The sequence below is a fragment of the Elaeis guineensis genome, chromosome 14, assembly GCF_000442705.2.
Source record: "Elaeis guineensis isolate ETL-2024a chromosome 14, EG11, whole genome shotgun sequence".
Classification (NCBI taxonomy): Eukaryota; Viridiplantae; Streptophyta; class Magnoliopsida; order Arecales; family Arecaceae; genus Elaeis; species Elaeis guineensis.
Genome location: NC_026006.2, coordinates 40943105 through 40969364, shown reverse-complemented (window position 1 = coordinate 40969364; position 26260 = coordinate 40943105).

The window sequence follows — 26260 nt, the reverse complement described above, 5'->3', positions numbered from 1 at the left end:
GTTTTATATATGATCTAAAAGATATTTATAATTGATTTTATTTTAGTGTTATGTAAAAATTTTTAGATCTAAAACTCTTTGAATCATGCTCACATAATTACTTAGCTGATCTAGTTTTGAACTGAGTTGACTCAGTTCCCTTATGTAGCTAGCTCAATATTGATTGAGTCGATTTAGTTTCAGAATAAAAAATCTTTGCATAAAAATTATTGTAAATTATTTACAAAACAAAAAGGTTAAAATTATTTCAAACCTAAACCTAAACCCATATCAATGCTGAAACTTAATTAGGAATTAAGTATAGAATCGATTAGATATAAAATTATAAATTAAAGATCTAATGTCATTCACATAAAATATAGAGGCATGGGTTAGCTCAAATCAGATCCTCTTAATTGGGTTAGACCTAAGGTTAGAATCAAAGAGTTAATGGACTAATTAGAGAAATTGATTAAATCTAACCAAATATTGAATTAGATAAAATCTTGATTTCTCTAGAACCAATACAATAATTGTAGGTGGTCAAGTTCATGTCTTTGATAGACCAAATGGACCTAGATTATGGTTCAGTGGTTGAACCTGAATCATTAAGTTGGTCAAATCAAAACTAATTAATCAATTAGTGTCTAAGATAAGTTCGACATTCAACCGATGGTTTTTAATTGAGAGTGGCTTACCTGATTATTTTGATGGTATCTAAGGTAAGCTTAGCAGATCATCCCATTGATCTCACTTATCTGACCAATTTGATGGATTATATCTTGATTAAATCATTAAGTGATTCGAGTTGACCCATACCATTAAGGTTGATCAATGTGATTGATCTAGGTGCCATTTCATCTAGTATGATCCTAATCCAATTCAATAACTTAGTGAAGTCAGTGGGACGATTGTGATTTACTGATTGATCTCTTTTTTAAACTAATTATCAAATATTTTAAATTATTAGGTCCATAAAATGAACTAGTTATAGGGATAACTAGATTATAGCCTCCCATTAAGGTGAATGGTAATGAGTTTATTATTTTTGATTGATATTGTAGGTGCCATCCATCTGGTATTCTCTCTGAATAATAAAATTATTATTTATCATATGATGACTCTGTTGTACTATTTGATGATGGTTGGATTTGTAGTGAAATTCAGTGCATGGATAAAATGATAATTTTAAAACTTTTTCAAAATTATGATTTTATAGGAAAAAATATTAATTAATCTAATTAATTAATATGTGTTTACCCTACACTAGGATCTAAAAATGATATATAGCATGCATGCATTTAAATTTGAAATTTGAATTTGAACAGTAAACACTTTACTGTAATGTGTTCAGAACACAATACCTTTGTGCGGATAGTAGATCGTCATAATTTGATCACTGTTGGAAGAGTCTGATTATTACAATATAGCTACACAACACGTCTGACCTCTACAGATCATCCACATGAGGCTCCCGATCTGATCGGCTCCTCACGGGTGCTAGCTCGTTGTAGAGCCTTTTCGACGGCCGATGCTGATCGAACTCCTTCGATCGATGTTTGTCGATTCTTTGGATGCTCCAGATCATCAACAGACATGCTTGAGAGGATGTTGAAGATCTTCCTAAAATTTGGTGGGCTCACGACACTCGTAGCTCACTTTTTCACATCCCGAACCCCAGGCGAAACCCTAGGGAACACACTGAAAACCCTGCGCCCAATTTTCTTTCTTTTCTTTCTTTTTCTCTCGAAAGTTTTAGGCTTCCCACTCGCACACAAGAGTTCCTCACACCCCACTTTCTCTCTCAGAATTTTTCTATGCACGTCCCACCTCCCTATCTCTTTTAAAATAGTTCAAAACGTGTCTTATCCGCGTGAGAGGATAAAGACAAGTGGTTACACATTTGAATTCAAATCAAATTTGAATTCAAACTAAAACCAACTCATCCCTATCCACTTGGGTGTGAGAAGAGAAGGGGCATAGCTTCATTAGTGCATGGAGTGTTTTCACCAGAAATATTTTCTCGTGTAAAATATGGGGCACTAAAGAAGATAAGGATATGGCGCAAGGATTGGTTGCTCATTCAAATTCAAACTTTCTTTTGAATTTGAATGACCAACCAATCATCCTTATCCACCCATAAGGCACACAAAAGTGGGGTGTGGGAAAGCCTTTGTGTGAGAAAAAATTCATGAGAAGTTCCTTCTCGTGAATTCAAATGGGCGCAGATATGTGAGGTGGCGCAGGGAGTTAAATTCAAAAGATGGTTTCATCCAAATTGAACCAACCTAATCAAAATAGGTTAAGCATAATTAGACTAAGTTAAAACCAATTTAATTAGGCTTAATAAGGCTCAATAAAATCTTAATCAAATCAAGAATTGACTAAGCCCAACCCCTGATCAAATCAGGGACCAAACCATCTCGACAATTAGGTCAACTCTTAACCTAATCGGGTCAAACCCAACTGAATCCAATTCAATTGGACTAGATCCAAAAATAATTATTCAATCAAATTATGTTAATTAGTGATCAAATTACTAAATAAATCTCTCATAAATATTGAGTCCAAATCTGATGGGCAATCGGGTATCAAAGTCCATCGATATGAAACCTTAATCGAAGAGTCCCAAACCAGTTGGACTCTTGACCCCGGTACCCAAAATGTGTGGGACTCATGATCAAAGAATCTTGATTCTCGATCACAGAGTTTCAGACATGTAGGACTCATAGTCCATAAATATTAGAACTCTTCATCAGCCATCAGATCAGATAGGAACCTCTAATGTGTGTGACCCCGCAGGATCAAACCTAAGCCGGTAGCACAGGAACCAATTCCTGTACTAATCGAAGTGACCATCTAGCAATGGTACCCGACATCCAGATAGGTCGAATAGTCACAATCGCAATACTCAGAATCTACGTGAATATGGTTACTGTATAATTCATCCCTTTTGACCCCTGTGTTTAGGATGACTCAGGGTTAAACTGTCAACCCTGATTCAGATCATCCGAGTCATGCTCAACTCAATCAGTCCTGTGACTCCTCACTAAGACTACCCTGGCCAAGATTTTGCTAAATTAAAATATGATTGTACATAGCTCCTGAACTGGAGTGGTCAATCCCATCTTGACACACGCACCGACAAGTCAAGTACTTGACTACACCCAGCAGCCTTCCGTCACTGAATTAGAAATTCAGGTAGTCCAGTGCCTAAGTACAGTGAGTTGCTTGCAAGTCACCGTGGCGGTCTCAGGTTGGAAGAACATTTATACCCATATCCCATCGGAGCAAATCTTGACAGTAGAAATAGCTCCGGAGTCGGTCACGTTCAGTGCAGATGTACCCTTACATCTCACCTGTATGCTATACTAGTGTCTCCACACTCCTTGGTTAAGAAGACAACCAACCTATATGGCACACAATGACCTATGCTCAATAAACATTGTTGTCCTTGGTAACAACATATCATTTGGTCGCAAACAGGTTTAAGGACTAAACGATAAATCCTCCTTTGTCGAGTCTAAATAGTCCTAAGGACTTCACCACAATACAGGAGTTCATTAGAAGATGATAATTTATGATAAAAAATATTAAAATAATTTTTATTTATTTATAATTTATATACTAATACAACAAAGAGCACAACCATCAATAGGCTGACAATTGGCTTTGGGATACTATTCCCAACAATCTCCCACTTGGCCTAAAGCCAATCGGTGCAGTATCTAATACCCATCTTCGACTTGAAGTCGTTGAACTCCTTCACCGTAATGGCTTTAGTGAATGGGTCGGTCAGGTTCTCCTTTCTATCAATCTTTTGAAGGTCGACATCACCTTAATCTATGATTTCTCGGATGAGATGGTAGCGGCGTAGAATATGCTTCATCCGCTGGTGTGCCTTTGGTTCCTTCACCTGAGCAATGGCTCCAGAGCTGTCATAGTAGAGCAGAACTAGACCAACAAGGAAGGGTGCTACTCCGAGCTCGGTGATGAATTTTCTCAGCCACACCACTTCTTTGGCAGCATCTGATGCAGCGACATACTCCACCTCGCAAACTGAATCAGTCACTATGTGCTGCTTGGAACTTTTCCAGCAGACAGCCCCACCATTAAGGGTAAAAATAAATTCTGACACACTCTTGCTGTCATCGTGATCAAACTAAAAATTAGAGTCTGTAAACCCTATAAGTCTCAAGTTCGATTCTCCATAAACAAGCCACTGGTCCTTAGTATTTCTTAAATACTTCGGGATGGTTTTAACAACTTTCCAGTGATTCTCTCCTGGATCAAATTGGTATCTACTCACTACCCCTAGTGAGTATGCCACATCTGGTCGTGTACATGTCATGACATACATGATAGATCCCACTGTCGAAGCATATGAAATTCTACCCATACGCTCTCTCTCTTGAGGTGTTGTCGGACAATCCCTCTTTGAGAGAGAAATTTCATGGCCTATCGGTAGATAGCCTTTCTTGGAATTCTCCATGCTGAACCTTTTCAGCATAGTATCAATGTACGTGGACTGGGATAAGCCAAACAGCCTTTTAGATCTATCCCTATAGATCCTCATCCCTAGAATGTAGGAAGCTTCTCCCAGATCCTTCATGGAGAATTGTGACGACAGCCAAATCTTTATTCCCTGTAATATAGGGATATCATTCCTAATTAAGAGAATATCATCCACATACAATACAAGAAATACTATTACTGGACCATTAGCCACTTATAAATGCAGGGCTCTTCTCCGTTCTTAACGAAGCCATACGTCTTGATCATCCTATCAAAATGTATGTTCCAACTCCGGGATGCCTGCTTAAGTCCATAAATGGACCTCTGTAGCCTGCACACTTTAGACTCATCTGTGGATGTGAATCCTTCAGGTTGTATCATATACACCTCTTCATCCAGCTCTCTGTTTAGGAAAGCTATTTTCACATCCATCTGCCAGATTTCATAGTCCAGATGGGTAGCTATCGCAAGCATAATCCGAATGGATTTGAGCATTGCCACAGGAGAAAATATCTCATCATAGTCTATACCATAACGTTGACGATATCCCTTGGCAACCAGACGGGCTTTATAGGTTTTCACCTTTCCATCTGCGCCCCTCTTCCTCTTGAAGACCCATTTACACCCTATGGGTTTTACTCCTTCGGGTGGATCAACCAATGTCCACACATTGTTGACCTTCATGGACTCCATTTCGAATTTCATGGCCTCTAGCCATTTCTCAGAGTCAGGTCTCTGCATTGCATCCATGTAGGTGATCGGATCCTCATCGTTTTCATCAAGTTCGATAGCATCTCCATCCCGGACCAAGAAACCATAGTATCTGTCTGGTTGACGTGGTACTCTACCAGATCGCCTTAAGGATGCAGGAACAATGGGCTCCGGATCTGATCTAACCAAATCTAGTTTAGGTTTAGCTATTTATGTCAATTTTTTCACCTGTCGAACTTCCTCAAGTTCGACCTTAGAGACAACTGTTCCTTCACCAAGAAACTCCTTTTCTAAAAAGATTGCCTTAAGGCTGACAAACACCTTTTGCTCATCAGCTAGGTAGAAATAATACCCTTTGATCTCTTTTGGGTACCCTATGAAATTACACTTGTCAGACCTAGGTCCAAGCTTATCCGTAATTAAATGTTTAACATAAATTGGACACCCCCAAACCCTAAAGTGCGAGAGTACTGGCTTACGTCCTATCTATAACTCATATGGCGTTTTGGTTACAGACTTACTCAGAATCCTATTTAGAAGGTAACAAGCCAATTCGAGTGCATATCCCCAGAGGGAGATCGACAGACCAGCAAATCCCATCATGGATCGGACCATGTCTAACAAGATTCGATTCTTCCTTTCAGACACACCATTATGCTGTGGTGTTCCAAGAGGAGTCCACTGAGAGAGAATCCCATTCTCCCCTAAATATGTCAAAAACTCATTAGAAAGGTATTCACCTCCTCGATCAGATCGAAGAATTTTAATACACTTTTCAGTTTATTTTTCTACCTCATTTCGGAATAGTTTGAACATTTCAAACGACTCTAACTTATGCTTCATTAAATAGACATACCCATACCTCGATAGGTCGTTTGTGAAGGTTATGAAGTAAAAATATCCACCTCTTGCACTTGAGCTCATGGGTCCGCATACATCAGAATGTACTAGATCCAAGAGTTCACTGGCTCTATCATCTTTTCCAATAAAAGATGACTTGGTCATCTTCCCAAGAAGACAGGACTCACAGGTTGGAAGTAATTCACAATCACTAACTTCAAGAATTCTTTCTTGAGCCAACCTGTTTATCCTATTCTTATTGATATGACCTAGCCTACAGTGCCAAAGGTAGACTTCTGACACATTATCTATTCTAGGGTGTTTACCAGAGGTTTGAACCATATTAACAGGCTATGACAGTAAGTAAATTCTATTATCTAGTTGTCCAACAAACATTGTAACACCATTCAAAATGATATTGCAAATATTTTTTTTTATTAAAAATTGATAACCGTACATAGCCAAAAGGTCTACAGAAATAATATTTAATAAAAAGCTTGGACAATAGTGACATTCACTCAGAATTATATTACGAGAATTGATTACAAGGTTCATGATTCCTAAAGCTAGAACTGAAACTTTACTTCCATCTCCAATGTTCAGGAACCTCTCGCCATCATCAAATCTCCTACTGACCTGAAGACCCTGCATTGAATTGCAAAAATGATAAGGGCTTCCGGTATCTAATACCCAGGCAGTAGTATCACAAATGAAAAAGTTGCAAGGTGTTATCATATAATTACCTTGCTTCTTCTTCGGCCTATTTGAGTCCAGGGAGGCAATGTATAGAAGACAGTTCCTCTTCCAGTGCCCCTGCTTCTTGCAAAAGAAGCACTCTGTCTGGCTCTGATCGGGCTTGCACTTCTTAGTCTGACCCTGTACAGACGTCCCAGCATGCGGCTGCACCTTCTTGTTCTTCTTCTTCTTGTTCTTCTTCCCTTTCTTAAAGGGTCGACGACCAGAAGAAGACCCTCCCACAACATTCACCGACTCCTTATGGAGCTGGTGGTCCTTCTCAAAGTTCTGCAGTAACCCCAATAAGCTATGGTAGTTCACTGCAGGCTTTGTCATTCAAAAATGAGTAAGGAAGGGGAGGAAGGACTTGGGCAATGAATTAAGGATCGCATCCTTATCGAGCTGCTCGTGCAGGGGAAAGTCTAGTTTACTTAGGCGCTTAATTATTTTGATCATGTACAGTACATGATCAGTGACTGAGGCCCCATCCCTCATTCGAGCATTGAAAATGGCACAACTAGTTTTGTGCCTTTCAACATCGTCAGGCATGCCAAAGGAGTCGTTCAACATTTGAAGCATCTCCTGCGGCTGGACGTTCTCAAACTTGCAGCTGAACTCATCATTCATTGCCGCCAGCATTATGCACCGAATGGTGGTGCGGTCATTGAGCCACTTTTGATAAGTATCTCAGACAGTGCCTCGAGCATTCGGGGCTGGCTCCTCTGGTGCCGGATCCGTTATTACATAAAGGATCCGCTCATGCTCAAGGATGATTTTTAATTTTTGATACCAGCTATCAAAATTAAATCCCATGAGCTTGTCATTATCTAATAATGACCAGAGCGATAGGGTAGTGGCCATAGCTGCATAAAGGAAAACCAGACCTTTATTAGTATATGAATTATTAATACTAAAGACTTGGACTTTAGTCTAAAGTTTCTCCCAATATTTTTACGAACTGGTAGTCTCAACATCCAATTCGAGAAATTACTTTAATTCTTTAGTGGGTACTAGAATCCACACAGACTACACACGAGCCCAACTTTGGTTGGTCAATCCATGTGCATCTATGGGTAGGTTCATAACCAGTTGTTTCTCTAAATAACTTCTAGTAATCAATTTTGCCCCAGAACCTAATCAGTAGGCTTTGGCCTCCACTGAAAAGATCTGGTTAGGTCCAACCATTAACATGACTTGATTTGATGAATCGGATCAATAAATGATCAGGCCCCACTTTGGCTGGCCAACCTGACCACCATCAGAAAGACTCAAACCAAATTATCATATTGTGAATTATAATTCCATTAGTCAATAAGCACCAGGCCTTTGGGCCTCCAATGATTATTAAACTAATGGACTCATTATCACTCACTTAATGGGAGGTTATGACTTAGTTATCACTATAACTTAATCATTTTAGAGACCTAATAATTTTGAGAATTTTATTAAAGGATAGAAGAGAATAAATTTTCAGCCAATTTCAATCCTCCCACTGACTTCACCAAGTCAGATTAAAAAAAGAGATTTAATTAAAGTCGGCATTAGGAGCACCTAAATCAGTCACACTGATTTACCTAATGACATGGGTGAGCCCTAATCACCAAGTGATCTAATCAAAACCTAACTCACTAGGTTGGCCAGGTAAGTGAGATCAATGGTGGGGATAAGCCATTAACTCGTCAGAGATCGAATCAATGCGAATAGCTCCCACTTAAGAACCACTGGTCAAACTGCCAAACTTACCTTAGATACCAATCGGTTCATTAGTTTTAATTTGATCAACTTAGTAAATAGGGTTCCACCGCGTAGCCATGAATTAAGTCCATCTTGGTCTAGTTAAAGACATGGATCCATTCAACTACAATTATTGGAGTTGAGTCTAGAGTGTCCTTGACCTAATCTAATTCAACTTTTGATTAGATTTGACCAAATTACTCTAATTTAGTCCATTTCTTTAAGCTAACCTTAGGTCTAACCCAATTATGGACCTAATCCATCTAACCCATTGACCCACAAGTTTATGCAATTGTCTTAGATCTTAATTCATAATTCTAGACCAACTTGACAACACTTAATTCTTTTAATTAAGTATTTGGGCTGATGGGTCAAGGTTTGACTTTTCAAAAATAATTTTTAAATTTAAAAGGTTTTATTTTCTGTTCACCAAATATGTTGACTCATTTCACAAATAGATCAGTATATTTCATAAATAGCAATCCTATTGCTAATTACATAACAGAAAATAACTCAATCAAAATAAATCATGAATATTCCTTTAGATCTAATCTAACACATTCATGATAAATTTTACAATTGAACCTTTATAATTAAGTCCTTTCACTGTTTCATCTGCATGGGATATAATTATAGTGACACCCCTACCGCCATAGGAGACCCCATCGAATGGGAGGAGAGGGTCTTTAAACCCTACTTTTCTCCTATGACCGGACGGTCATGGCAACCAACCCAATTCGATTACTTGCTACTTAGATCATGTATATCTAAATATACCAATTTCAAAATTTAAATTTTAAATTTTAAATTTCAAATTTTAAATTTTTGAATTTCAAATTTCAAACAAATTTCAAATTTCAAATTTCAAATTTCAAAATTTTGAATTTCAAATTTTGAATTTTAAATTTTGAATTTCAAATTTGAAATTTCAACCAAATTTTAAATTTTAAATTTTGAATTTCAAATTTTTAAATTTTGAATTTCAAATTTCAAATTTCAAAATTCAAAATTCAAATTTTGAATTTCAAATGTTTGAATTTTAAATTTTGAATAACTTTCAAAATTCAAATTTTAAATTTAAACTTTTAGATTACAACTTAATCTACGCATGCAAATTCATATATCATATCTTAGAACCCACTTTGATACTATTTGTAGCGAAATTCAGTACAGGAGTAAAATGGTAATTTTAAAACTTTTTTAAAATTATGATTTTATAATAGAAAATATTAATTAATCTAATTAATTAACATATATTTACCCTATACTAGGATCTAAATATGATATACAGTATGCATATATTTAAATTTAAAATTTGAATTTAAACAGTAAACACTTTATTGTAATGTGTTCAGAACATAATACCTTTGTGCGAGTAGTAGATCGCCGCAATCTGATCATCGTCGGGAGAGTCTGATCATCGTGATGCAGCTATACAGCATGTCTGACCTCTGTGGATCATCCACATGAGGCTCTCGGACTGATCGGCTCCTCACGGATGCTAGCTCGTTGTAGAGCCCTTTCGACGGTCGATGCTGATCGAACTCCTTCGATCGATGTCTGTCGATTCTTTAGATACTCTGGATCATCAGTAGATGTGCTTGAGGGGATGTTGAAGATCTTCCTAAAATTTGGTGGGCTCACGACACTCGTAGCTCACCTTCTCACTTCCTGAACCCCAGGCTGAAACCCTAGGGAACACACTGAAAACCTTGCGCCCAATTTTCTTTCTTTTCTTTCTTTTTCTCTCGAAAGTTTTAGACTTTCCACTCATGCACAAGAGTTCCTCACACCCCACTTTCTCTCTCAAAATTTTTCTACGCACACCCCACCTCCCTATCTCTTTTAAAACAGTTCAAAACGTGTCTTATCTGCATGAGAGGATAAAGACAAGTGGTTACACATTTGAATTCAAATCAAATTTGAATTCAAACTAAAACCAACTCATCCCTATACACTTGGGTGTGAGAAGAGTAGGGGTGTTGCTTCATTTGTGCATTGAATGTTTTCACGAGAAATATTTTCTCATGTAAAATATGGGGTGCTAAAGAAGATAAGGATATGGTGCAAGGATTGGTTGCTCATTCAAATTCAAACTTTCTTTTGAATTTGAATGACCAACCAATCATCCTTATCCACCCATAAGGTTCACAAAAGTGGGGTGTGGGAAGGCCTTTGTGTGAGGAAAAATTCATGATAAGTTCCTTCTCGTGAATTCAAATGGGCGTAGATATGTGAGGTGGCGCAGGGAGTAAAATTCAAAAGATGGTTTCATCCAAATTGAACCAACCTAATCAAAATAGGTTAAGCACAATTAGACTAAGTTAAATCTAACTCAATTAGGCTTAATTAGGCTCAATAAAATCTTAATCAAATCAAAAATTGACTAAGCCCAATCCCTGATCAAATCAGGGATCAAACTATCTCGATGATTAGGTCAACTCTTAACCTAATCGGGTCAAACCCAACTGAATCCAATTCAATTGGAATTGATCCAAAAATAATTACTCAATCAAATTGAGTTAATTAATGATCAAATTTCTAATTAAACCTCTCATAAATACTGAGTCCAAATCTGATGGACAATCGGATATCAAAGTCCATCAATATGAAACCTTGATCGAAGAGTCCCAAACCAGTGGGACTCTTGATCCCGATACCCAAAATGTGTGGGACTCATGATCAGAGAGTCTTAATTCTCGATCATAGAGTTCCAGACATATAGGACTCATAGTCCATGAATATTAAGACTCTTCATCAGCCATCAGATCAGATAGGAACCTCTAATGTGTGTGATCCCGCAGGTTCGAACCTAAGCCGGTAGCACAAGAACCAATTCCTGTACTAATCGAAGTGACCATCTAGCAATGATACCCGACGTCCGAATAGGTCGAATAGTCATAATTGTAACACTCAGAACCTACTTGAATATGGTTACTGTATAATTCATCCCTTTTGACCCCTGTGTTTAGGATGACTCAGGGTTAAACTGTCAACCCTGATTCAGATCATCCGAGTCGTGCTCAACTCAATCAGTCTTGTGACTCCTCACTAGGACTACCCTGGCCAAGGTTTTGCTAAATTGAAATACGACTGTACACAGCTCCTAAACTGGAGTGGTCAATCCCATCTTGACACATGCACCGACAAGTCAAGTACTTGACTACACCCAGCAGCCTTCCATCACTGAATTAGAAATTCAGGTAGTCCAGTGCCTAAGTGCAATGAGTTGCTTGCAAGTCACCGTGGCAGTCTCAGGTCAGAGAGATATTTATACCCATATCCCATCAGAGTAAATCTTGACAGCAGAAATAGCTCTGGAGTCGGTCACGTTCAGTGCAGATGTACCCTTACATCTCACCTGTATGTCATACTAGTATCTTCACACTCTTTGGTTAAGAGGACAACCAACCTATATGGCACACAACGACCTATGCTCGATAAATATTATTGTCCTTGGTAACAACGTATCATTTAGTCGCGAACAGGTTTAAGGACTAAACGATAAATCCTCCTTTGTCGAGTCTAAATAGTCCTAAGGACTTCACCACAACACAGGAGTTCATTAGAAGATGATAATTTATGATGAAAAATATCAAAATAACTTTTATTTATTTATAATTTATGTACTAATACAACAAAAAGTACAACCATCAACAGGCTGACGATTGACTTTGGAACACTATTCCCAACAGGATTGACTGAGCCATCCTCAGATCTGATCATTCATTAGTTAGAAATATAGAGTAGGTTTATGTTAATAGTTTGACCTAATCGAAACTTTCAGTGGAGGCCCATCACCTACTGAAATAAAATTTGGGATAAAATTAATTACTAAAAATTATTTAAAGAAATAATTGATTGAGAACCTACCCATAGATGCATATGAGTTGATCGAGCCATCCTTGAGCTTGTATGCAGTCTGTGTGGGTTCTAGTATCTTCTAAGGAATTAATGTAATTCTTCAGATTGGAGGTAGAAGCTATCAATTTGAATAAAATAGTAGGAGAACCTTTAGACTAAAGTCCAAGTCTTTAGGCTTAATCAATTCATAAACATAGAGGTCTTGTATTTTTCTTTCAGTTATGGCTAAATATCCTTACTCTATTTATTGTTTGATAGTGACTTATAGGACCCAACTTTGATAATTGATATTGAAAGTTGTAAATAGTTCTAGAGTATGAATAGATCCTACATATATTATGGATTCAGCACCTGAAGTTCTCACATCCAACATAATGATGCGATCAAAGGCACTTATCAGAAGTGGCCACATGATAATATCACTATGTGATGTTTTTGAGAGTAGCAAAAAATATAAATTTAGTTTTAAATTTGATGATGCTCAATGAAAAAAAATCTTTTAAATATTGAAGGAGTTCTTTTATACCTCTAAAGATGTGTCTACAGTGGGGTAATAATTCTTTGAGAAAGAAAAAAAAAAGAAGGTGCAAAAGAGTTATGCTTGGGCTAATGAGTCTGAACTGACAAAAGAGTCTAATGTTAATCTAGTCTAGTAGAGTCTTTTGATTTGAATAGGCTAAGAAAGAGAAATCAGCAAAGGATTGCTGAACAAAATACTTATATGATAATACCTTATGATTTCTCTATTTGTGACACTACTACCTAGATATTGGATATTGAAGGTCTATGCAAATTGTTGCAACGACTTCAGATTAGCAGAAAGTTTGAAAACAGCAAGAGATTTTCTAAATGTTGGAGTTGGAAGTCATATTCCAATCTTGATTTTAAGAATCATCGAGCTTATTTTCAATTCTAATAATATCATTTTAGTAATTATCACTATTGTCTAATGATTTTGTGATATCATTATGAATGATATCAAAATCATGTGGACCACTGAGAAATGATATTTATGAATAGTCACAGTCTGTCAATGTATTGTACACAATCAAACAAACTCCTTAAAATAGATAATGTCATGAAAGCCTACCTTTGATAATTTAGGCTCGATCATTAAACAAGAATAAGATCAATAGGAGATAATTTTTGAAATTAATGATTGTGAATCATTATCAACTTGTCAATCCTATCTCCTTAGTAAGACGATCAAATCATCTTTAGTTGGAAAAGGTGAACGAGCCAATGATGTTCTAAGTCTGATACATATTGATGTATTGGATCTACGAACATATTTATCATAAATTTAGATTATTTAAAATATTTAAATAATTTCATAATAAGGTAGAGAAATGAATTGGAAGAGCATTGAAGTCTTTTGGTCAGACCAAAGAGGAGAATGCCCTTCCGATGAATTTTTGACATATCTAGAAGAGAACATGATTCTTTCTTATTGAAATCGACTTTATGAGATATAGTTCGATCCATAATGGGATTTATAAGTTTGCCAGTCTCCTTTTAGGATTATGCTCTTAAGACTGCTTGTTATGTTCTAAACTGAATTCCGAATTAATCAGTTGCAATGACTCTATATGAGATATGGACTAGGCATAAGCTGATACTTTCTTATCTTAGGATTTAGGAGTGTTCAGTTTATGTCAAGCATTTGCAGATCGATTAGCTTGGATCTCGATCCTATATATATTTTTTGTAGGATAACCCTAAAGAATCTAGGGGATATAACTTCTACCTCGTAAGAGAACAAAAGTTGTTTGGCATTCTTTTTAGAAAAGGAGTACCTTGGTGAAGGTACTGATGTCTTTAATATGAAACTTATGAAGTTCAATAGGTAGAAGAACCGACACAATCTAGTAAACCCATAAAATCAGATTTGATTAGATTAAATTCGAAACCCATTGTAGAGGCACCATTAAGGAGATTCGATAGAGTATCGCATCCATCGGATAGAGACTTCAGTTTCTAGATCTGAGACGTGATCCTGTTGAACTCAATAATAATAACAAGAATCTGATCACCTACATGGATGCCATACAGAGGTTCGACTCCGATTAATGGCTTAGGGCCATAGAGTCTGAAATGGAGTCTATGAAGATAAATGGTGTATGGACACTCATTGATCCACTCGAAGAAATAAAATTCATAGGGTGTAAGTAGATCTTCAATAAGATCAGAGAGTGCAGACGAGAAGGTGGAGACCTACAAAGCTTGTCTAGTTGCCAAAGGATATCGTTAACATTATGGTATTGACCATAATGAGATATTTTTTCTTAAGAAAATGTTAAGTATTTCGAAGTTAGAATGTGCATTTTGATAAATGATCAAAATGCATGACTTCGTTGAGAACAAAGAAGAACCCTATAAATACAAATAGGTTAATAGTTCTGCGAGTATATTTCTTATCTTGTATGTGAATAAAATTTTCTTAATCTGAAATGATATTCCTTATATTACAGAGAATAAAAGTTTCATTATTATTATTGTTCTCTATAAAGGACTTTGGAAAAGCATCTCTCATCCTAGGAATGAAGATCTATAGAGATAGATCTAAGAGGCTACTTGATTTTTTCAGTCCAACATATATAGGATGTTTATGAGTAGAATCTGTTCTATCATATACACCATGTATGAGATCGGATATGGTATACTCACTACGGTAGTGAGTGGATATCTATAAGATCCAGATGAGAATCACTGAAAGATCATCCTTAAGTATTTGAGAAATACTAAGAATCGATGACTCAGTTATGGAGAATCTAATTTAAAACTTGTAAAGTATAATTTTAATTTTTAGTTAGATATATTAATAGTAAGAACATGTCAAAATACATCCTTATCCTAAATAATAGAGCAATCTACTGGAAAGGTTCCAACCAGAGCAATATAGTCAAATTTAAATTGTGAGGTAGAATGTATTACAGCATTCGATGCTTGCAAGGAAGCTATGTGATTGTACAAATTTATTGGCAAGCTAGGAGTGGCACCCTCCGATGATGATCTTATTATATTGTATAGCACCGGAGCCATAGCTTACGCTAAGAAGCCAAAGTCTTATTGGCTTACCAAGCATTTTGCATCGCTACCACCTTATTCAAAAAATTTGTTAAGGTGATGTCAACTTTAGAAGATCGATGAAAAAAAAAACTTAACCAATCCATTTACTAAACCCTCGATATCTAAGAGTTCTGAGATGATAAATTGAAGATGGATATATGATAGTATACTGATTGGCTTTAATCCAAGTGGGAATTGTTGGGAATGGTGTCCTAAAGTCAATCATTTGACGATTGTGCTAATTATAAATATATATGAATTGATAAATAATAAAAATTATTTGATAGTTTTTATCACAAGGTTACATCTTCTAACGAACTTTTATCACAAGGTTACATCTTCTAACGAACTCCTATATTATGATGAAGTCCTTAGGACTACTTTGATCTATAAAGGAGAATTTATCACCTAGTCCTTAAATTAGTTCGCGATCAAATAATACGCTATTACTAGGATGATAGCGATATCAAGTATAGGTCGTTGCATGCCATATACGTTGGTTGTTCTTGTAACCTAATGGTGTGGAGATATTGGTATGGCATGCAGGTGAGATGTAGGAGTACATCATCACTGAACATGACTAACTATGGAGTACTCTACTGTCAAGAGTAGCTTGCGAAGGGTATAAGTATAAGTATCTCTCTGACTTGAGATCACCACGATGACTTACAAGCAACTCACTATACTTTAATGCGAAACTAACTAAGTTTCTAATTCAGTGATGGAAGGTTTTTGGGTGTGATCCAATACTTATTAAGTCGGTGCGTGAGTCAAGATGGGATTGACCCCTCCGAATTAGTAAGAGATATGCATCAGTGTATTTCAATTTAGCAAAATCTAGACTCGGATAATTTATGTGATGGATTTGAAAAAGATTAAAATATAATATGGATGACTTATTTAAGATTGACAATTAAATCCTAGATCATCTTTGAGCATTAGGGTCAAAGGGATGAATTATACGATAACCATACACCAATAAGTTCTTGAATGTTGCTTCGCCATCATTCAATCTATCTGGATATCGGGTTACCATTACTAGATGGTTACATCGATTGGTTCAAAAAGATATTTCTGTGCTACTGGCATAGGTTCAAACCTATGGAGTCACACTCAAAAAAATTTCTGACTGATCATGTGACTGATCAACGATTGAGAATCGTTCAAGGGCTTAATCATCAATTCGATTGATGGTTAACCTTATACAAAAATTATAATAAATTTATTTATTAAATATTAATAAATTAATAAATAATTAATTAGTAATTAGATTATCGATTATCTTAATTTGATTGAGTGAAGAGGATTAAATAAAATCTAATTAAATTAGATTCAATTAAATTTGACCCGATTAGGTTATGAGATGGCCTAATCGCTAAGGAAGAATTATCTTTGATTTGATCAGAATTTTGATTCAATCAATTTCTAATTTGATTAAACTTTAATTAAAAATTTATAAACTTAATTAGATTATATTTTATATATTTTATTTGGACTAAATTAGATGTGATTTGGTTTGGATTCAAATAAAAAAATTAAGAGTCTTTATTGGAATAGAAATCTTCTCCCCATGCACCTCCCACTTTGACACCATATATCTCTTGAAGGAATCAGATCAAGGGTTTCAGAATTAGATCTTGAAACTTTTTCAAGATTAGGCAGTGAAAGACTAAAATAAATCAAAATTTATCTTATAAAATTAGAGAATCCCTAGATCTAAGATCCTATTACATGATTATTACATGACATTAAATTAAAAATTAAAATATAAAGAGCAAGAACAACATGTTAATCATATCAATATGTTTCTATACTACATCTAATGCACGTAAAATATAATAGATCAGATATATTACCTTGCAAGTTAGACATTCTAACTTTGCTGATCCAGGCTTGAGGATGATATTGTGAGCCACACATATGTTCGGCCTCTAAGAGTCATCCACATGAGCCTACGAATCACGATCAGAAGTTCTGGTTCAGAAAATCAGCACAGTATGCTAGTACTGTGCTGATCCTTCTTCGATGATTGATCAGATGCCTCCTTCTTCTTGATTTAGACTCTTCCAAAGATAAAAAGTAAGAGAAGGAGTTTTAGATATGAGACACTCTCAGAAAACTCATAGATGGAGGAAGGAAAGAGGTGAACACAGCAACACTAGAAGAAGACCCTCTTCTTCTTCTCTTTGCTCTAACCCAGATACTTTATTTTTTGTCTATTATATCTCCATACTTCAACACTTTTTCTTCCTAATTTTCACATGCCCTAAAGGTCTCTCAATGCTCTATAATCCATAAAAATTTTAAGAAGAAATTTATCTTAAATAATGAGATATGAAAAATCCTTATCTAGGTCAAATACCTAGTCAAGGAAAATCCAAACAGGGCAAGACAAGTGGTGCCCAACTCTTGGGCACCCCCTCCTTCTTTTTCTATCATGGACCATCAGAAAAGGGTGCACAATATATTTCATAAAATTCATAAAAATCTCAAAAAAAATTTGGGTAAAATCAGTGCCATAAGAAAAGAGTTTTGGTTTTCTAAAATTCTATCTCATAGAATTTGAAATCCAAACTAATTTCTACTTTGACTTGGTCCACAACCATATTCCATGTAAGATAGAAAGAGTGGAAAGTTTTGGCTGTGTGTGAAGGCCTAGGAGAGAAGGTTTTGTCACACAAAATAAGAGAGAGTGGCCGTGGGGGGCTAAGGTGCCACAAGGTGGAATCCTAGTCTTACTAGGATTCAATCTATGACTTGTTTAAATTTGGTTTCTCAAATCAAATCAAAACTAAATCAATCCAATTAAAATAGGTCTTAATCTAATTAAAAATCTAATTTAATTAGATTAAATTAAATTTAAATCTAATTTATTTTTTTAATCGAATTAAAAATTAGGTTGATCCAAGTCCTAATTGAACTAGGACTAGTTTTTCCTTGCACTTGGCTTATCCAATAAACCAACTGAACTTGATCCAATCAAGCCCAAACTAAATCTAATAAAATCATATTCAATTAGATTTAATTTTAACCCATTGAATTAATCAAATTAATCTAATTAGCAATTAAATTGCTATTCAATCCTCCTGCAACACTTGTACTAGGTTAAATGTCAATCATATTGATCATTTAACCCTAGAATGATTCTTAATCATTGATCAACCATCCGATCGGATCATGAACTCTAATGTGTGTGGCCTCATAGGTCCAAACCTAAGCTGATAATATAGGAGTAAATTTTTATACCAATCGAAGTGACCATCTAGCAATGGTACCCGATGATCGGATAGGTCGAATGTGTAGAACAACATCCTTAGAACTCATACGGATATAGCTTCCATATAATTCATCTCCCTGACCAAAATGCTTATAGAACACCTCAGAGTTTAACTGTCAACTCTGATTAGGTTGTCCACATTATATTTTAAAATATCAAATCCATCTGATAGATTACCCTGGCTAAGATTTTGCTAAATTGAAATACAGCGACTCATTCTTCTCCAACTCTTGGAGTGGTCAATTCCATCTAGATCACACTCTGACTTTGCAAGTACTTGACTATGCCCAGAAGCCTTCCGTCACTGAATTAGAAATTCAGTTAGTCCGTACCAAAGCACAGTGAGTTGCTTGCAAGTCACTGAGGCGATCTCAGGTCTAAGGGATACTTATACCTATATCCCATCAGAGACATTCTCAATAGTAGAATGCTCTGGAGTTGGTCAATAGAGACATTCTCCACACTCCTTGGTTAAGAGGACAACCAACCCATATGGCCTACAGCAACCTATGCTCAATAGAAGCTGTCATCCTTATTAATAACCTATCATTTGATCGTGAATAGTTTTAAGGACTAATCAATAAATTCTCTCTTTATCAAACCTAAATAGTCCTAAAGACTTCATCACAACAACGGAGTTCATTAGAAGATGAAAACTTATGATAAAAATACCAAAAATATATTTTATTTATTAATAAATTAATTACAATACAAAGTTGCTCAATCGTCAACAGGCTGACGATTGGCTTTTGGGACATATTTTCCAACAACTCACACTTGTCCTAAAGTCACTCGGTACAGTATCTAATACCAATCTTTGACTTGTGGTTGTCGAACTCCTTTGTCGCTAGGGCTTTATTGAAGGGGTCGGCCAGGTTCTCCTTTCTGTCGATCTTCTGAAGATCGATGTCATCTCGATCCACGATCTTCCGGACCAGGTGGAATCGGTGCAAAATGTGCTTCGTCTGCTGGTGTGCTTTGGGTTTCTTTGCCTGACCTATGGCACCAATGCTGTCGCAGTAGAGCAGGACTGGACCATCGAAGGAGGGTACTACTCCAAGCTTGATGATGAATTTTCTCAATCACACAGTTTTTTTTGCGGCATCCGATGCTGCGATGTACTCTGCTTCACAAATAGAGTCTGCCACAGTATGCTGCTTGAAACTCTTCCAACAGATGGCTCCACCATTCAAAGTAAAGATATTACCCAACATGCTTCTGCTGTCATCATGGTCAGATTGAAAGCTGGAGTCTGTGAACCCCATAAGTTTCAGATCTGACTCACCATAAACCAACCATTGATCCTTAGTATTTCTCAAATACTTAAGGATGGCTTTAACCACTTTTTAGTGATTTTCTCTGGGATCAGATTGGTATCTACTCACTACTCCTAGTGAGTATGCCACATCTGATCTTGTACTTATCATGGCGTACATGATAGATCCCACGATCGAAGTATATGGGACTTTGCTCATATGCTCTCTCTCTTCAGGAGTTGTCGGATAATCCTTCTTAGAGAGAGAAATTTCATGGCCTATCGATAGATAGTCCTTCTTGGAATTCTCCATGCTGAACCTCTTCAGCACAATGTCTATATACGTAGACTGGGATAATCCAAGCATCTTTTTAGATCTATCCTTATAGATCTTCATCCCTAGGATGTAGGATGCTTCACCCAAGTCTTTCATGGAGAACTGCGATGACAATCAAACTTTTATTCCCTGTAGTGTGGGGATGTCATTCCTGATTAAGAGAATGTCATCCACGTACAAGATAAAGAATACCACAACTGGATCATTTGCCCAGTTATAGATGTAGGACTCTTCTCTATTCTTAACGAAGTCATACATTTTGATCACCTTATCAAAATGCATGTTCCAACTCCAAAAGCTTGCTTCAATCCATAAATAGATCTTTGAAGCTTGCACACCTTGGATTCATCTGTCGATGTAAACCCCTCAGGTTGTATCATATACACCTCTTCGGTCAGCTCTCTATTTAGAAAAGCTATCTTTACATCATCTGCCAGATCTCATAATTCAGATGGGCAGCTATTACAAGCATTATCCGAATGGATTTGAGCATTGCCACAGGAGAGAATATCTTGTTATAGTCAATACCATAATGTTGATGATACCCCTTGGCAACCAAATGGGCTTTATAGGTCTCTACTTTTTCGTCTGCATCCCTCTTCTTTTTGAAGACCCATTTACACCCAATGATTTTAACCCCTTCAGGTGGGTCAACCAATGTCCATACATCGTTGACCTTCATGGATTCTATTTCGGATTTCATGGCTTCAAGTCATTTTTTGGAATTAGATCTCTCCATTGCATCCATATAGGTGATCGGATCCTCATCGTTCTCATTGAGTTTGATGGAATCACCATCCCAGATCAAAAAATTATAGTATCTGTTCGGCTGATGCGGTACTCTATCGGATCGCCTTAATGGTATATGTACATTGGGCTCCGGATCTGATCTAATCAAATCCGACTTAGGTTCAGCTATTGGTGTCGGTCCTTCTACCTGTTGAACTTTATCAAGTTCAACCTTAGAGGCAACGGTTCCTTCACCAAGGAACTTCTTTTCTAAAAAGATTGCCTTAAGGCTGATGAACATCTTTTGTTCATCAGCATGGTAGAAAAAATATTCTTTGATCTCTTTGGGGTACCCTATGAATGTGCATTTGTCAGACCTAGGTCCAAGTTTATCTGTAACTAACCGTTTGACATAGGTCGGGTACCCCCAGACCCTAAGATGTGAAAGTGCTGGTTTACGCCCTGTCCATATCTCATATAGAATCTTAATTACAAACTTACTTAAAATCCTATTTAACAGATAACGGGTCGATTTGAGTGCATATCCTCAGAAGGATATCGGCAAGCTAGCAAAATCTATCATGGATCGGACCATGTCTAACAGAGTCCGATTTCTCCTTTTAGACACATCATTATGCTGTGGTGTTCCTAGAGGAGTCCGTTGGGAGAGAATCTCATTCTCTCCTAGATATGTGAGAAACTCACCAGAAAGGTATTCCCCTCCTCGATCAGATCGAAGAGTTTTAATACTCTTCCTAGTTTATTTTTCTACTTCACTTCGAAATCGTTTGAACATTTCAAATAAATCTGACTTATGTTTCATCAGATAGACATATCCATATCTAGATAGATCATCTGTGAAAGTGATGAAGTAGAAATATCTACCTCTAGCACTTGTGCTCATGGGCCCGCATACATCAGTATGTACTAGGCCCAAGAGCTCAGTAGTTCTGTCACCTTTTTCAGTAAAAGTTGACTTGGTCATTTTACCAAGAAGACAGGATTTACAAGTTGGAAGTGATTCACAATCACTGACTTTGAAGATTCCCTCATAAGTAGATATCTGATACACTATCTAATCTAGGGTGCTTACCTGTAGAATAGACTATGTTAACAGATTGTGATAACATATACACACCATTGTTCAAATGTCCACAAAAAATAGTAACATCATTCATAATGATATTACAAACTTATTTCTTTATTGAAATTTCATAATCATTTTTGGCCAGAAGGCCTACAGAAATAATATTTAAAAAGAAATTAAATAGAAATGACAATCATTAAGAACAATGGTATAGGACTTAGATACAAGTTTCAAGATTCCTAATGCTAGAACTGAAATTGATCTTCCATCTCCAACATTCAGGAACCTCTCGTCTTGCTCGAATCTCCTACTGACCTGCAATCCCTGTAATGAATTGTAAATATGGTAAGGGCTACCGGTATCCAATACCCAGTCAGTTATATCACAAATAGAGAAATTGCAAGGAGTTATCATATAAATACCTTGTTTAATAATAGCTTGCTTCTTTCTCTGCCTATTCGGATTCAGGGAGGTAATGTACTGAGGACAGTTTCTCTTTCAGTGCCCCACTTCTTGCAAAAGAAGCATTCAGTTTGACTCTTATCGGGCTTGATCTTTCTGGTCTGGCCCTGCACTGATGTCCCAGTCTGAACTTGCACCTTCTTCCCTTTCTTCTTCTTGTTCTTCTTTCCTTTCTTAAAGGATCGAGAACCAGAAGACGAACCTCCCACTAAGTTCACCGACTCCTTGTGGAGTTGGTGATCCTTCTCAAAGTTTTGAAGCAACCCAGTAATCTGTGGTAGTTTACTTCAGGCTTTGTCATTCTATAATGAGTGAGGAATGGGAGATAAGACTTGGGCAGCGAGTTCAGTATTGCATCTTTCCCAAGCTGCTCATGCAAGGAAAAGCCGAGCTTGCTCAAACACTCTATTAGCTCGATCATGTACAATACATGATCAGTGACAGAGGCACCATCCCGTATTTTGGCATTGAAGATGGCACAACTAGTCTTGTGCCTCTCCATGTCATCGGGTGTGCCAAAGGCATCCTCCAATACTTGAAACATGTCCTTTGGCTGAGCCATCTCAAATCTGCGACTGAACTCGTTGCTTATGGCAGCCAGCATGATGCAATGCACTGTTGTCTGGTCACTGAGCCACTTCTGATAAGTATCTCTGACTGTTCCATGTGCATTGGCAGTTGGCTCCTCAGGTGCAGGATCTGTTATCACATATAGGATCCGTTCATACTCCAGGACTATCTTCAACTTTCTGTACAAGCTATCGAAGTTAGGTCCCACCAAAATTTCATTGTCCAACAATGATTGGAGTGATAGGGAAGTGGTCATATCTGCATAAAGAAAAATTATAATCTAATTAGTAATTAATTCATTAAACCTAAAGATTTAAATTTTAATCAAAAGGTTTCTTCTACTATTTTATTCGAATTGGTAGCCTCTACCTCCAATTCGAGGAATTACCCTAATTCCTTATGGGTACTAGAATCCACTTAGACTGCACACAAGTCCAACTTTAGTTGGCCAACCCATGTACATCTAAGGATAGGTTCATAACCAATTATTTCTCTAAATAATTTCTAGTAATTTTAATTTTACCCCAGTCCCTAATCAGTAGGCTTTGGCCTCCACTGAAAAGGTCTGGTTAGGTCCAACCATTAACATGACCATACTTGGCCCATCTAGCCAATGAATGATTAGGCCCAACTTTGGTTGGCTAACCTAACCACCATTTAGAAAGATGCAGTCAAGATATCATATTATGAATGACAATTTCATCAGTCGATAAGCATCAGGCCTTTGGGCCTCCAATGATTATCCAACTGATGGATCCATTATCATCCACTTAATGGGAGGCTATGATCTAGTTATCACTATAACTATTTTATTTTAAGGACCTAATAATTTTAGAGATTTAATTGATTTAGAGGAGGAGGTCAGGTGAACTAGCTTATCATGATCCTCCCACTGGCTTCACCAAGTCAGCTTAAGGGAGACCATTAAAAGGGCTTGTCTAGGAGCACCTAAATCAGTCACACTAATTTACCTAGCTGACATGGGTCAGCTGAATAGTCAAGTGATCCAATCAAAATATAATTTCACCAAGAGGTCAGGTAAGTTTGATCGGTGGGAGGGTCTGCCAAAGCTTGCCTTAGACACCATCAGAAATGGCCAGGTAAGCGGGCTGCCAATTAAAAATCATCGGTTTGGTTTATCTTAGACACCAACTGGTTTAATTAGTTTTGATTAGATCAACCTAACAGTTCGTGCTAGACTGCTTAGTCAAGAATCAAGTCCATTTGGTTCTCGTTAAAGACATAGACTTGACCAACTACAACTATTGTAATTGATCTAGAGAATCTTTGACCTAATCTAAGATAACAATTGATTAGATTTAGTCAATTCTCTAATTAAGTCCATCTTTAATCTAACCTTAGGTCTAACCCAATTAATGGACCTAATTCCTACTAACCCATTAACCAAATGTGTTATGGTTTGTGTCTTAGGTTCTTCAATTCACAATCTGAGAACCTAATCAAACAACTTCTTAATTCTCAATTAAGTTTTGGGTTGAGGGTTGGGGTTCGGCTTTTTGAAAATAATTTTCATATTTATAAAATATTTTTACAACATGGTTCTAGCAACCAAGTTGCATGTTTGATTATAATCAAAATACAAGTGAAATAAGCATGAAACTACTTTAGATCTAATCTAAACAGATTCATGTAATTAAAATAATTTTAACTTTAAACTGTACAAATTTTTCAGACAAATATATGATGGTTCTTTGCACAAAATTATTAACAAAGAGATTTTTTTTATATTTAAATATTTTTTAAATCTAATAAATTATAAATTTAATCTAGATCATATCTAACAAATTTATGATTAAAGATAGATCTACACGAACTAGGACAATCTTTGCACTGTAAGGGGTAAACCTTACAACAGAACAACCTACAGTTCATGATTGATCTAAAAATTTTAATTTTAGATTTAATAATCAGATTATAAATTAAATTTAATCTAAAAAATAATCTAAATATATATAAATAATTATGTAATAAATAACCTAGGCTCTGATACCAATTGAAAGAACCAGATCTAGGGTTTTAGAGTTAGATCTTGAAATTTTTTCAAGATCAGGCAGCGGAAGACTAAAATAAATCAAAATTTATCTTATAAAATTAGAAATCTCTAGATCTAAGATCTTATTATATGATTATTACATGACATTAAATCAAAAATTAAAATATGAAGAGCAAGAACTACATATTGATCATATCAACATGTTTCTATACTACATCTATGTATGTAAAATATAATAGATCAGATCTATTACCTTGTAAGTTAGACATTCTAACTTTACTAATCTGAGATTGAGGATGATGTTGTGAGCCACACACACATCCGACCTCCAGGAGTCATCCACACAAGCTCACGAATCACGATCAGAAGTCCTGGTCAGAAAATTAGCATAGTATGCTAGTACTGTGCTGATCCTTCTTCGATGGTCGATCAGATGCCTCCTTCTTCTTGATTTGAACTCTTTCAAGGATGAGAAGTAGAAGAAGAGTTTTAAAATGAGATACTCTCAGAAAACTCACAGATGGAGGAAGAGAAGAGGTGAATACAGCAACCCTAGAAGAAGATCCTCTTCTTCTTCTCTTTGCTCTAACTCAGATACTTAATTTTGTGTCTATTATATCATCATGCCCCAATACTCTTTATCCTTGATTTTTATATGTCATAAAGGTCTCTCAATGCTCTATAATTTATAAAAATTTTAAGAAAATATTCATCTTAAATAATGAGATATGAAGAATCTTTGGCTAGGTCAACTACATAGTCAAGAAAAATCCAAACAGGGCAAGACAAGTGGTGCCCAACTCTTGGGTGCCCCCTCCTTCTTTTTCTACCATGGACCACCAGCAAAGGATGTACAATATGTGCCATAAAAGTCACAAAAATCTTAAAAAAAATCTGGATAAAATCAGTACCATAAGGAAAGAGTTTTGGTTTTCTAAAATTCTATCTCATAGAATTTGAAATCCAAACTAATTCCTACTTTGACTTGATTCACAACCACATTTCATGTCAGAGAGAAAGAGTGAAAAATTTTGAGCATGCGTGAAGGCCTGGGAGAGAAGGTTTTGTCGCACAAAATAAGA